The sequence below is a fragment of the Gossypium hirsutum genome, chromosome A11, assembly GCF_007990345.1.
Source record: "Gossypium hirsutum isolate 1008001.06 chromosome A11, Gossypium_hirsutum_v2.1, whole genome shotgun sequence".
Classification (NCBI taxonomy): Eukaryota; Viridiplantae; Streptophyta; class Magnoliopsida; order Malvales; family Malvaceae; genus Gossypium; species Gossypium hirsutum.
In genome coordinates, this window is record NC_053434.1 from 7,130,819 (window position 1) to 7,144,371 (window position 13,553).

Sequence of the window (13,553 nt, forward strand, 5' to 3'; positions counted from 1 at the left end):
CCTAAATTTCATTTTTGATTCCGATTTAATCTTTTATTCGTTTAATTCCCATCTTTATAGGTTATTATGTTTTTGTTTTATTTATTTACGCATATGCCTATTTATTTATTTGTTTCCTTATACTCTCGTTTCATATTTTAAATTTACATTGTTATGTGTTCTGTCATTCATGTGTTTCATTATTATAATTATTATTATAATTATTACTATTATTATTATTTTCATCACTATTATTATTTCTATTTTTTATTATTATTATTATTACTATTGTATTACTACTACTATTATTATTATATTGTCTTCTTTTTTTTGTATTTACACATCAGTTATTATTATATTAAACGAGTTAATATTATTTTTTAAATACATTTATTTTTTATTGTCATTATTATTATCATTATTTTTATCTTGTCTTTGCTATTTTACTATTTTTCATATTTTAAAAGACTTTCTACTTAATACTACTTAATACTTATTTATTTATTTCTTTTATATACTTTATGCATATATGTTAAAGTTCGCAAAGTTAATGTTTTCTATAAATGATTGTTGATTCGTATATATTCTTACTATTAAATTTTACTCATGCTTTTGTTCATCATTTGCTCCCTTTTATGTACATGGTTTCATCATTGTCCCATTTATTTTAAAATATTTTATGTTGTGTTTGTTTGTTTTTACATCATGTATCTCTGTCTTATTGCTTTATTCATTGATCCAGATTCGTTTACTAATATTGTATCCACCTTTGTAATTTTATCATTGTCATTATAACATTGTATCACATATCGTATATCACTTTAAATGTTGCTTTAATTTTCACCAAAATTTATAAAATAAATTACTTAATAAAGGCGATATTTTGTGTTTTAGAAATTCGAGAAATCGTGCCCTAACATGTTGGTTTCGATTTTTCGTTTGACCAAACAACCGGATACCCTTTTTAAAATGTCGTCCGTGTTTTCTTTAAATAGAATAAGGGCAATATTTCGTGTTTGGAGAATCTAGAGATCGCGCCCTAATGTGCTGGGTTTCGATTTTCTTCATTTAACCCAAATGACCGAATAACCTTTTAAAATTAAAATGCATGAGTTTTGAAAATCAAAAGACAAGCTTATTCTTGATAATTTAAAATGTCGTGTCCTAACGTGTTGGATGTGACATTTAATTACCTCGGGACAAGAAGGTCTTTAACATCTGCTTCGATTTATTCAAGCGTTTTAAAATTAACACTAATAAAAAAGGGGATCGTATTCTAAATTCTTTTCGAGATTTTAAATTTCGACATTAAGACATTAATTAATCAATTATGTACCAATTTTGGGTGTTACGAGGGTGCTAATCCTTCCTCGTACGTAACCGACTCCCGAACCCGTTTTCTCAAATTTCGTAGAATAAAATCGTTGTTTTATTAAATTGAAATATTTTATTAAAATAACCAAATTTCTAGGTAATCCGATCACATCTAAACAAAAAAGATTGGTGGCGACTCCATGTTCGTTTTCTTTTTAAAATATAAAATCGATCCCCGTTTTTTCAAAAAAATAGTTTCGGCAGACATAAATAGCGAATATGTTAATTAAAATTAGATCTATCCAAAAATAAACCTGGATTGCGGAAATTACTGAATTTTTTGTTTAAGCGTTTCCGCTCGATAATTTGAATATACAATTTATGGTATTAATTTTTTTTAAAATATTTTTATATTATTATTTATATATCTTATAATTAAATTTAAATAAAAATTTAATTATTAAATAACAATTCAAACCATGTTCAGAAATGGTAGGGGGTCGAGTATATATTTTTTTTAATCATTCAAATTTGATTCTAACTTAAATATTATTATCCATAGAATATTCTAAGAGATGATGACAAAATTTTCAATATGGTACCCTACTTTTAATTTGTCCGATTTAGTATTTAACTTTTTCTTCATCTAACCTTTCAATACATCGAGATAATGACATTAATTCTATCTCTTTTTTTTTTTACATGTGGGCCAATGAATAAATGCATGACAGGGCAGGCCAAGTCTAAATTGGTAATTGAGTGAAAAAGAAGACTTGCAAATAACTTTTCGTTTTCTTTTCGAGAGTTTTTATTTTTTGGGGTGCTGCCTTATTCACTCGTTTTCATTGGTACAACTTATGGGGATTACATACTTGCAAAGTAACCAAATGATTACAAGAGAAAAAAAAGATATGAATCCTAAGGGTGAGTATTAGATCGAGTAAAGTCAAAACAAGTAAAAAATTTTCGAGTTAGTTGAGTTGACAAATTCTATTTTAGTAATCGAACTCAATTTGAATTTTTTTCAAATTAAATTGAATCGAGTCAAAAAATTTTGAGTCAAATCGATTCGAGTTAACAAATCCTATTATTTATACTTAATGTTGCGTTTAGATAGACCGATTATTTAACTAGTAGAAGAAGTACAATATTATTTAATTACATGAACAATATAATGATTTTACCTTTTAACTTAATGGGTAAACATTTATCAAAATGGTATAGTTTTATATTTTTTTATTTTGATTTTCGAATAACTCGAATTATATAATTCATACTCGAGTTAAACCGAAAAACTTAATTTTTTATTTGAGTTCATCCGAATAACTTGATTAACTCAAATAATTTGAACTATTTAATTCAAAATTTTAATTTTTATTGAGTTTTTTTAATCGAATTGGATTTTATTCATCCCTAATCCCAAAGCAGAAAATAAATCCACTTTTAAAATATTATAATAGCTTAAATGGTTCAGGCAAAGATTCGAATCCATTATCAAAGTTGGATAATTGATTTGACTATCATCAAGAGAACAAAACCCCCTCCCAAAAAAAAAGCTCGGAGAGTATGAATATATATTGATGAAATTAAGAGAGAGAAAAAGAAAAAAGAGTTTGTTTTTTTTTTTAATTTTTAGTTTTGATGAGAGAAAAGAGTATTTAGGGGATGCCTATAGGTAAAATTTTGAGCAAGTCCTTCTATTTTGATTGGTTAGTTTTTTTTTTAGCTATAGTGCCACATGGCAACCATTTGTTGGCCCACATGTCAAAAAAAGATAGAAATTAATGTTGTCAGCTTGAGGTACTAAAAGGTTAGACAAAGAAAAAATTAAGGTGCCAAATCAGACAAATTAAAAATATAATACCACATTAAATTTTTTTGTTAAAATATAGGGAGATTTTTGCATTAACCAATATCTGAATTAGCAAAAATCTAATTTTAAAAATTTTAACCATATCTCAAATATTTGAACCCACAAAAATCTAAATTTGCTAAAATTCTTTTTTTTTTAATATATATAAAATCAAACAAATTAGTTTTAAATAACATTTACTTGTAATTAGAAACAGTAATTTTAAACACAGTAAACTATACTCAAGGTCACAAAATTATTAGTAAGTTTATGTTTTGGTCACTTAATATTAAAAAGTTATAAAATGATCACTGAACTATTTAAAAGTTTTCATTTAAGTCGTTGAATTATTCTAAAATTTTTATTTAAGTCATTGGGTTGCTAATTTTTTTTAAAGTCTGGCTAGTGAGCTCCAAGTAACAATTCAACGATCTGTACGGTGGATCAATACTTATTGACAAGTAGAAAACATACTTTAGATCCAAGTCGATCTGACGGTCAGTGTTAGAGATCAGAGAATAAAACTGTTTAGATTTTGGTTTGCAAATTTATGACATTTAAAATTGTTTCATAAAAAAAAATCAATTGTAGAATAGAAGGAAAAGGGAAACTTTTGATTGGTGCAAACAGTATAAACAAAAAAAAGACCATACAATAATGATTTTAATAATCTAATGACTTAAATGGAAACCTTCAAATAAATAAATGATTATTTTATAACTTTTTAAAATTAAACGATCGATACATAAACTTACTAATAATTTAATAACATTAATTTATCCCTTTAAATAAAACTTACCCATAACTAATTTTAAATAATCGCGAAAATAAATTAACAAAACCAACTAAATAATAATATCCAACAACTTAAACATAACCATTACAAACAACTTAAACAATACAAAGACAATTTTGTAGCATAAAAGCAATTGTGAAAAATCAATTTTATTTTCTTTGAAAATTAGGATTGGGTCCTATGTAAAAAAAAAAACATCACTTCAAATTAAGATATAAAGTAATGACTTTTACTTTGCTATTTACAAATAAAACATATTAATATCAGACATCATTTCATTTGAGAATTAGTTGAGAATAATCTATTGAATTGAAATATGTGTCTACTCAAAGTTAGCTAATTGGTGTTGTAACGACCCGAATTTTACCGTTACCGAAAAAGTGTATTTTCGGGTCTCCGTTTCTTAAAAATGGATTCGTAAATATTTATTAAAAATATTTACGAAGTCAATTGAGTGGTTAATTAGAGTTTAATTAAGTAAATTTAGTTTAATTAAGAGTAATTAGGAAAAATGACTAAATTGAATAAAGGATGAAAGTTGAATTGTAGATTAAAAGAAAATGAAGAGGACCAAAATGGCAATTATGCCATTTGTCCTAAGTGAGGCGGCATAAACATAAAAATCTGAGATTTTTTATGTGTTAAAATATATATATTAAATTATTATTATATTATAGTATATTATATTATATATTATATTATATAAATAAGTAAAGAAACATAAGAAACAGAATGAAAGCAAACGAAACAGAGAAGAAACAGGGGAGAAAGAAAGAAAGAAAAAGAAAAAGGAAAATTTGGGTTTCAAGGCTCAAAGTTTAATTTGGTAAGTCAATTAAGTCATTTATTCTTAAATTTTGATGTTTTAGAAGCTTTGGAACAAGACTTTGATGAAATTAAGTTGATATTTTGAGAGTTTATAGATTTTCAAGTATAGTTCATGTTGAATAAAATAGTGAATTAAGGGTTTAATTGAGTAAATTTCAAGCTAGAATTGATAATAGGATCAAATTGTAAAGTAAGTTATAAGTTTTATGTTGTAGGGACTAAATTGATGAAATTTTGAAATTAGGAAAGTATGCTGGAAATTTAATATTTAAATGAGAGTATGGATGAAATTTGAATAGAAATAAAGTATGAATTAAGATAGAAAAGTAAGTGAATTTAGTTAGAATTAAATTGAAATTAAAGTAAATCAACATTTTGTACTAAGACTATTTTGGACAGCAGCAGTAGTCTAAGTTTGAAAAAAATCACCAAAAATTGTAGAAATTGAATTAGAGGATGAATAAAATATGAAATTAAATATTATTAAGTCTAGTTTCTTATAGAAGAAACGATATAAGCAATTGAATTGTAAATTATGAGATATAATAAATTTTGTGAGACAAGGTCAGAATGAATTCGGGTTCCCCTGTTCTGACTTTGGAAAATCACCAAAAATTGAATAAAAATAATTAGAGGCTTAAAGTTATATGTTTAGAATCCCTAATGAGTCTATTTTCATTAGAAATCAACGAGAATGTTATCCGAGTTCTGTACTGTGAGATAATTAATTTTTAGTGAAGAAGGGACGAAACTGTCAGACAGCAGAATAGGGGTGAATTTAAAGAATAAACTGTACTTAATGGCTAAACCAAAAATTCTGAAAATTTTATTGTAATAAGATTTGTGAGTCTAGTTTCAGGAAAAATTAGCGGATCTTAATTTAGAATTCTATAACTCAAGATATGAATTAGTAATGTATTAATGATTATGAATTGTATTAATTTCGTAGTCAATGTGGTACCAGAAATCTCGGCTAAGAAAGGACAAGACAAAGTCAACGGGAGTTAGCTCAAAAATTACGGTTTGTATTTCTATAATCCGAACCTAATACTTAATTGTTGAATTTATTTCTTAATATGTATATTAAGTGTTTTGAAGTAAGAATTATTGTGTTTTGCAAATGAAATGGATTGATATAGTATGTGATGAATTTATTGAATTTATATTGATTGAATTGGCGTATATATATAAATATATATATTGAATATTGAATATATATTGATTATTTGAATTGAATTGAAATATAAATTGTTTGAAATTTTTAAATGTGAGATTTGTGATATTTGGATATTTGTTATTGAAAAGTGAATTGAATTGTATTGAATTATGAATTTATGTGATTAATTAAAATGTGTATTGATTGAAAAAAATTGAAAGTGAATTGAATACCCTATTAACAGTATCGGGCTGAGTCGGATATAGTTGGCATGCCATAGGATTGGAACTGTTCAGGGATTCTTCGACCTCGAGTCGATGAGACACTGGGTGTCACTATATTTCTTCGGATAGATTCGATGAGGTACTGGGTACCAACTTTACTTCGGCTAGGCCGATGAGACACTGGGTGTCAAATATTGCTTCGAACTATCCGATGAGGCACTGGGTGCCATATTGGTGTGTTTGGTTGGATCCGTGTATCCCGCCAAGGTCCGAGTCTTGTTAATAGGGGTAAATAAGTGAAAAGATAAGTCGAGTGAATTTGATTGATTGAGCTATTGGAATGAAATGAGAAATTGAAATTGAGATATGAGATTGAAAACATGAACCAAAAGGTTCATGAAATGAGTGAAGTTCAAATGGATGATGATTGATGTTAGAATGAATTAAAATGGTATATTGTTAAGAAATAAAGTGTGAAAACAAGTGAATTGTGAATATATTGTATAGAATTTATACGGTAGGTAAATGAAAAGAATTGAACAAATATGTTATTGTGTTTGTTATATGACTTGTATAGAATTTATATGGTAAGTAATTGAAAATTTATCTATAAAACAAATAAATGAATACTTATAATTGTTATTGTGATTTTAAGTTTAATTGTTATATTATTAAGTGTTCGGATTATGGAAATACCACTGAGTATACCATACTCAGCGTACGGTTTGTTTCCGTGCGCAGGTTTAGTAAAGATAGAACGTTGAATCAGCATCCCAGTTCGATCCCGAATTCATTAAGGTAAAGTGTGTTAATTATTGGTAATGGCATGTACCTAGGATGTTTTATGAGAGTCATTTAGGTTGTAGATGTACTCATGAAATGAGTAAATTATGGTTGGCAACGGTATGTAGTATGAATTTTGAAATTTACTAAAAATTCGTAGTGATTCTAAATTAGTCCCGAATTGAATTTACTGTTCATATTGGACCGCGAGGGCCCATTAAAGGGACGACATCTTAAAACTAGGATGTGTGTAAATATTTATTTTAATTAATGACCGAAATTGGACTGTACTGACTGGTAATGTCTAATAACCCTGTTCCGATGACAGTATAGGGTTAGGGGGCGTTACAGGTGTGTTCCTCAAAACCTTAGACTGAAACAGATTTGAAAGCTTGAAAAGCTTAATTGGAGTATGCGGAGCTTAAAGTGTTAACTATGTTTTGGATGACATCTACATGACGTAACTTGATCTAACTAAATTATATAATGTATAAATGTTGAGCATTAATTTTTTAGAATAAAATTTAAATTGAAACAATGCAAAAATATTGAGGTTAAAATTATTATTATATCAAATTTAAAAATTGTTATGTTATTTTCCCTGTTAACTATTTAATAGTTAGTGGTCAAAAAAAATATAATCAAATGACGAATTTATAAATTTTTATAATTAGGTAACTCAAAATAAAACTTACTAATAATTGAGTAATTATTAATTTAGTTTTTCAATGCATGACATGTGGGAGGGTCCATGGTTTTATAGTCCAAGAGTGCGTCCAAAATGTTCATTAATTCGCTCTGCAAGACGTTGTTCCTTGGTTCCCAAACTAGCCCTTATTATTATTATTATTATTACTACTTGAAATATATTAACTGGATTTTATTATTAACCTCTAAAAGAAAAAGCCCAACAAAACATAAAATCCAGGCAATTTTACTAAATTGATAAAAAAAAAATTGATTGATAAAAAAAATTGATATTTATAAAAATTACTCAAGTTTAAAAACAATAATCAAAATGACTTGAAATGAACAGTAAAATAGAGTTTTGGCGTGTCAATGGCTGGCACCAATTCGTATTTTAGACTCATAATTGTCTGATAATTGTGTCAGGCTTTAAAATTTTGATTTTTTTGATTCTAGTCTATCAATGGCCGGCACCAATGTATTTTTTTTAAAATCGTATCATACCGGTATACAAAAATACTAGTATTTTAAAAAAAATTTGGTGTTAACCTGTCAATGACCGGCACCAGAGTATGAGTTTTAAAAAAAAATTGGTGCTGACCTGTCAATGGCCGGCACCAAGTACAAAAAAATAAAATCAAAATTTTTTCAACTTTTTTTTCATTTTAATTTAATTTAATTTCAATTATTTCATTTCATTTTTTTCGATTCATTTCATATTATTTTTTTCATTTTTTATATTATTTTTCATATTATTTTTTTCAATTCATTTTATATTATTTTTTCATATTATTTTTTTAACTCATTTCATATTTTATCAAATTAATTAGAAGTGGTCTTAGGGTCATTTAAATTTTTTCATATTTTATCAATTTTTTTCATCTACTCCTTGCTTAAGAAGCAATTGAAATGAAATTAAATTAAAATGAAATAATTCTCAAGCCTATGCATAGGTGATGCAGGCTAAGCCTACAGATTAATCTTGTCAAGATTTCTTTTTTTTTTCTTCATTTCTTTTCATTTTCATTTCATCTTAATTTTATTTCATTCCAATTTCATTTCATTCTAAATTCATTTCCATTTCCATTTCCATTTCCATTTCATTTCATTTCATTTATATTATTTTTAATTTAAATTTATATTTTTATCAATTTAAATTTAATTTTTTTCTCATTTCGTTTAAATTTTCTATTTTTCAATGCAAATTTATTTATTTTGTCATTTCTTTTAAATTATCTATCTTTCCATTTAATTTTTTTTCTCATTTTATTTAAATTAAAAGTTTCTCTCATTTCATTTAAATTTATCTTTCTTTCAAATTTAATTTAATTTTTTTCTCATTTCATTTCAAAGAAATTTTTTTCCTCATTTCATTTAAATTTATCTTTCTTTCAAATTTAATTTAATTTTTTCTCATTTCATTTCAATGAATTTTTTTTCCTCATTTCATTTAAATTATCTTTCTTTTAATTTTCATTTAAATTTTGTACCATTTCATTTCAAACAAATTTTTTTTCTCATTTCATTTAAATTATCAACCTTTCCATGTAATTTTCAATTTTTCTCATACAATTTATCTAATTTTATTTCATTTACAATGTTTTTACAAGAACATGTAGATCTTGGAGTCCAGCATTACGAGACGATTGACCGGAAACCTAGACACGATGTAGGCATGTTGATCAGTTGTGTTCGGATGTTCGACACACATTGCACAGTTTGGGTTCACCCGTCTCCCTGATATTGAGACCACTTCTAATTAATTTGATAAAATATGAAATGAATTGAAAAAAAATAATATGAGAAAAATAAAATGAAATGAGTTGAAAAAAAATAATATGAAATGAAATAATTGAACTGAAATTAAATTAAAATGAAAAAAAAGGGTTGAAAAAAATTTGATTTTTTTTTTGTACTTGGTGTCGGCCATTGACATGCCAGCACTAAAAAATCAATTTTTTAAAGTTTGACACAATTATCAGGCAATCATGGGTCCAAAATATGAGTTGGTGCCGGCTATTGATAGGCCAAAACCCCATTTTACTGTTTATTTCAGGTCATTCAGGTGATTTTTTTTAAACTGGGTCATTTTTATAAATATCAAATTTTTTTCTATCAATTTAGTAAAATAGCCTAAAATCCAATACATATAAAATAAAATAGGCCTATTGAAGATATTAAATTACCAATAAATGTTAAAATAGGCCTATTCAAAAGATTTAATTATCAATAAATATCGAAAATGCTTTTAGGTGGAAGCGTTTTCTGTCACTCCAACACTAAAAGTGGCAACACCAATAAATTTTTTATTGTCTGGTGAAAATAAAATTTATAGAACAGGTATTTATATAGATCCCAAGTCTTATTTCCCTTATTTTCTTAAGCGATGTGGATGTGAGATATGATATATATAAACTCATAATCCATTTGCAGCTTGTTCTTAGACAATGTAATGATTATTAAGAAAAAAAAGGCTTAATCTAGTAATTTTTAAAATTTTTGGCATTTATTAATAATTTAGTCTATTCAAGATTATCGGCCCAAACCCAACAGTAAGATTCTTCCATTAATTATCACACCTTTCAATCCTTCAAAAAAAACTTTTCATCTTCCCGATCCTCCTTCATTTTTTCCATTATTCAACTTTCCAAAATGCAAATCGACATCACACATATCAAACTTGCACACGGCTTTGTCGATCTCTTTCCACTAGCTCCTTGACCCCTCTATTCATATATATTTGTTCCCCATTTCCTAGGCTTTTTGTAGCCAATTTCAATCTTCATTCTTTGGCCATATTTGAAATTGCAGATCTGGAATCTCTTACTCAACCATTAACAGTCTTTAATGAGAGCACAAATCTCCGATATGTCATCCCTTTTGCTTTTGTAGCTTTTTGATAATTGATAAAACATCTCCTTCTACTTCTACAGCCATGACATCTAGATCCAACCTCAGTTAAAGCCCCTAGACACATGCGAGGGTCTCTGCAGCAAAAATCGAAGGTACCCTTTCGTTTAGAACAATCCTCGACCCAAAACCTTTCCCTCTAAGTCCCTAATGACAATCCCGAAGAATGATCTATTTGGGTAAATTTTGGGTGAAAGTATTATAATCTAATTTATTAGAAATCAAATAATATTTTGTTTCTATATTTAAAAAAATAAGTAAATTAGTCTCTGAAATTAAAATTTTTAATAAAATTTTTTATTCATTTATTAATTAAATTTTAACTTAATTAACATTAACATTCTTACAACTGTAAGAGAATATGCATTCACATATTGTTTTTTTATTTAAATATTATTTAAATAGTAGGAGGGGATATGGATAATTTTTTTTTTGTTTGAAGTGAATATCACAAGTTGAATAGTTTTCTTGGTCGGTTATTTAATTTTTTGAGCACATTTATTGTGTGATGTGATAGAAACCAAATTTGCGTACTATACTTCTATAAATTTAATTGTTGGCAGAGTCAGACGATTCCATGGCACTCTTGAAATTTTGAGAAATTATTATTTATTTTTAAAATTTTATTTCTCTTTTAAAGTTAAAAAAAAAAGTAAATTCCTCATATTTTTAAAAATTCTCATTATACTTTTTATTTTTTTTAAATTGTAATTAAACTCACTTAAAATATTTAAAAATTCTTATTAATTTCACAAAAAATTAAAAATTTCTAATTAGACCCTTAATTTTTTTTAAAAATCTCATTAAAATTTTTGAAATTTTTAATAGCCTCAAAACTTAGTCCAAAGATCTGCTAATGACTATTGGTAAGTTTTTTTTGGCACTTAACTATGAAAGAAAAGTTATAAAATTATCACTTAATTATTCAAATATTTTTTTTTGGTCACCAATCGTAAACGATTGATTGAAAAATAACGGGATAGCTTTTAAAATTGACATAATAATAGTTTTAACCTTTAATATTTATAACTTGTATCAATTTAATCTTAATTCTAAAAAAAACTAACCCTTAAAATTTACATATTGTGTAATTTGTAATTCTAAAAAAGACTAACCCTTAAAATTTACACATTGTGTAATTTGAACTCTCCTCTCTCTCTCTTTTTTTTTTGCCCTTTTTTTTCCTTTTCACCTAAAGAGCTAAAAGAAAAAAAAAATCTATCAAGTAAATTTGATAGGAAATATATAAAAAAGGAAACATTTGAAAATTCAAGTTAATCATTTTTAGCTTTTCTTATTTTTTTAAAGTTGACCCTCAACATTACAAATAAAGAGAAAAATTAGGAAAAAAAAACTAATTTACACTATGTGCAAATGTTGAGGGTTAATTTTTTTTTTGGAATCAAGGCTAAATTAGCTCAATGTGTAAATTTTGAAGTTTAATGTTACTATTATGCCAATTTTAAAAACTGCTAAGTTATCTTTCAGTTAGTAATTTAATGGTCGGTGATCATAAAAGAAAATTTTAAATAATTGGGTGTCCAAAAAAGAAAAAAAAATTGAATAATTGAGTAACCATTTTGTAACTTTCTATAATTGAGTGACAAAAAAAATATTAATAATTAGATGACTATAATTAAATTATAATTATAATAAAGTCAAAGTATTAATAATTCATATTATGTTATCATGCTTATAGTATTTATATGCATATAATTAATTATAAGTAATAAATATAATGTAATTTTTATTCTTCGTAATATGATATATCATTATATTATAATATAAGAAAGCAAATCATGTGTCAGGTAGTTTCATATTAACAATTCATATTATATTAATCATGCTTATAATATATGTTACATATGTAAATAATACGAAGATTTATTAATTTTTATAATACAATATAATATATGTTAAATATATGTATGCCACGTTATATGAGTAAGGTTTAATGATAAATTTGGTCATTAACGTTAAATGGTCATAATTGTATTTTTGAGTTTTTTTTCATTAACTTTTGATTTTTTTTTCAAACTACATTTTTAAGAGATTTAATGAATAAATTTAAGGTTTTAATCTTTCATACGTTTATTTATTGAGAAAGTTTTCTACTGAGTTACTTTTTTTTAGATAATTACATTTATTTTATTTAAATTAAGAGTTATTTTTAAATTTAATGTATTATTTATTTTATAATTTTTCACTTGCAATTATCTTATTGGATTATCTAAGTACTAAATTTCATTTTATTAAAAATATTTCATATATGAAATTTCACATCATTCTCGTAAATTTTTTTAACTGTACTTTCATTAAAATTGTTTAAAAAAATAGATTGAAAAAAGAACAAAAATGAAGGGCCAAAAAACCTTTTTTACATCTTATTAAGTAAAAAAAAGGTGTGATCGAAAGCTTGATTTTGTTGACGTGGGAGCATGAAAAATCCAGATAACAAGACGGAAGATACACCATAATTAAATACGTATATTAGGGGTAAGAAAAATCTAATTCGAATAGAAAAATTCGATAAAAAAATTAATTTTGAATTAAATATTTTGAATTATTTGAGTTAATCAAGTAATTCAGATTAATTCGAATAAAAAATTAAGTTTTTTGGTTTAACTTGAATATAAATTACATAATTCGAGTTATCCGAAAATCTAAATAAGAAAAGACAAAATTATGTCGTTTTGTTAAATGTTTACTTTTTTAAAAGTTAAAAGGCAAAAGGCAAAAGACAAAACAAATTGTATTGTTTATGTAGTTAAAAAAATCTTGTGCTTCATCTACTAGTTAAATAATCGATCCATATAAACGCAATATTGAGTATAAATAATAAGATTCGTAAACTCGACTCGACTTGACTTAAAATTTTTTGACTAGATTCGATTTGATTAGAAAAAATTTAAATTGAGTTCGGTTGTTAAAATAGGATCCGTTAACTCGATTAACTCAAAATTTGTTAGACTCAAAATCTTATTATTATATTTTTATTTTCTTTAAAAAAATAAGATGGAAATG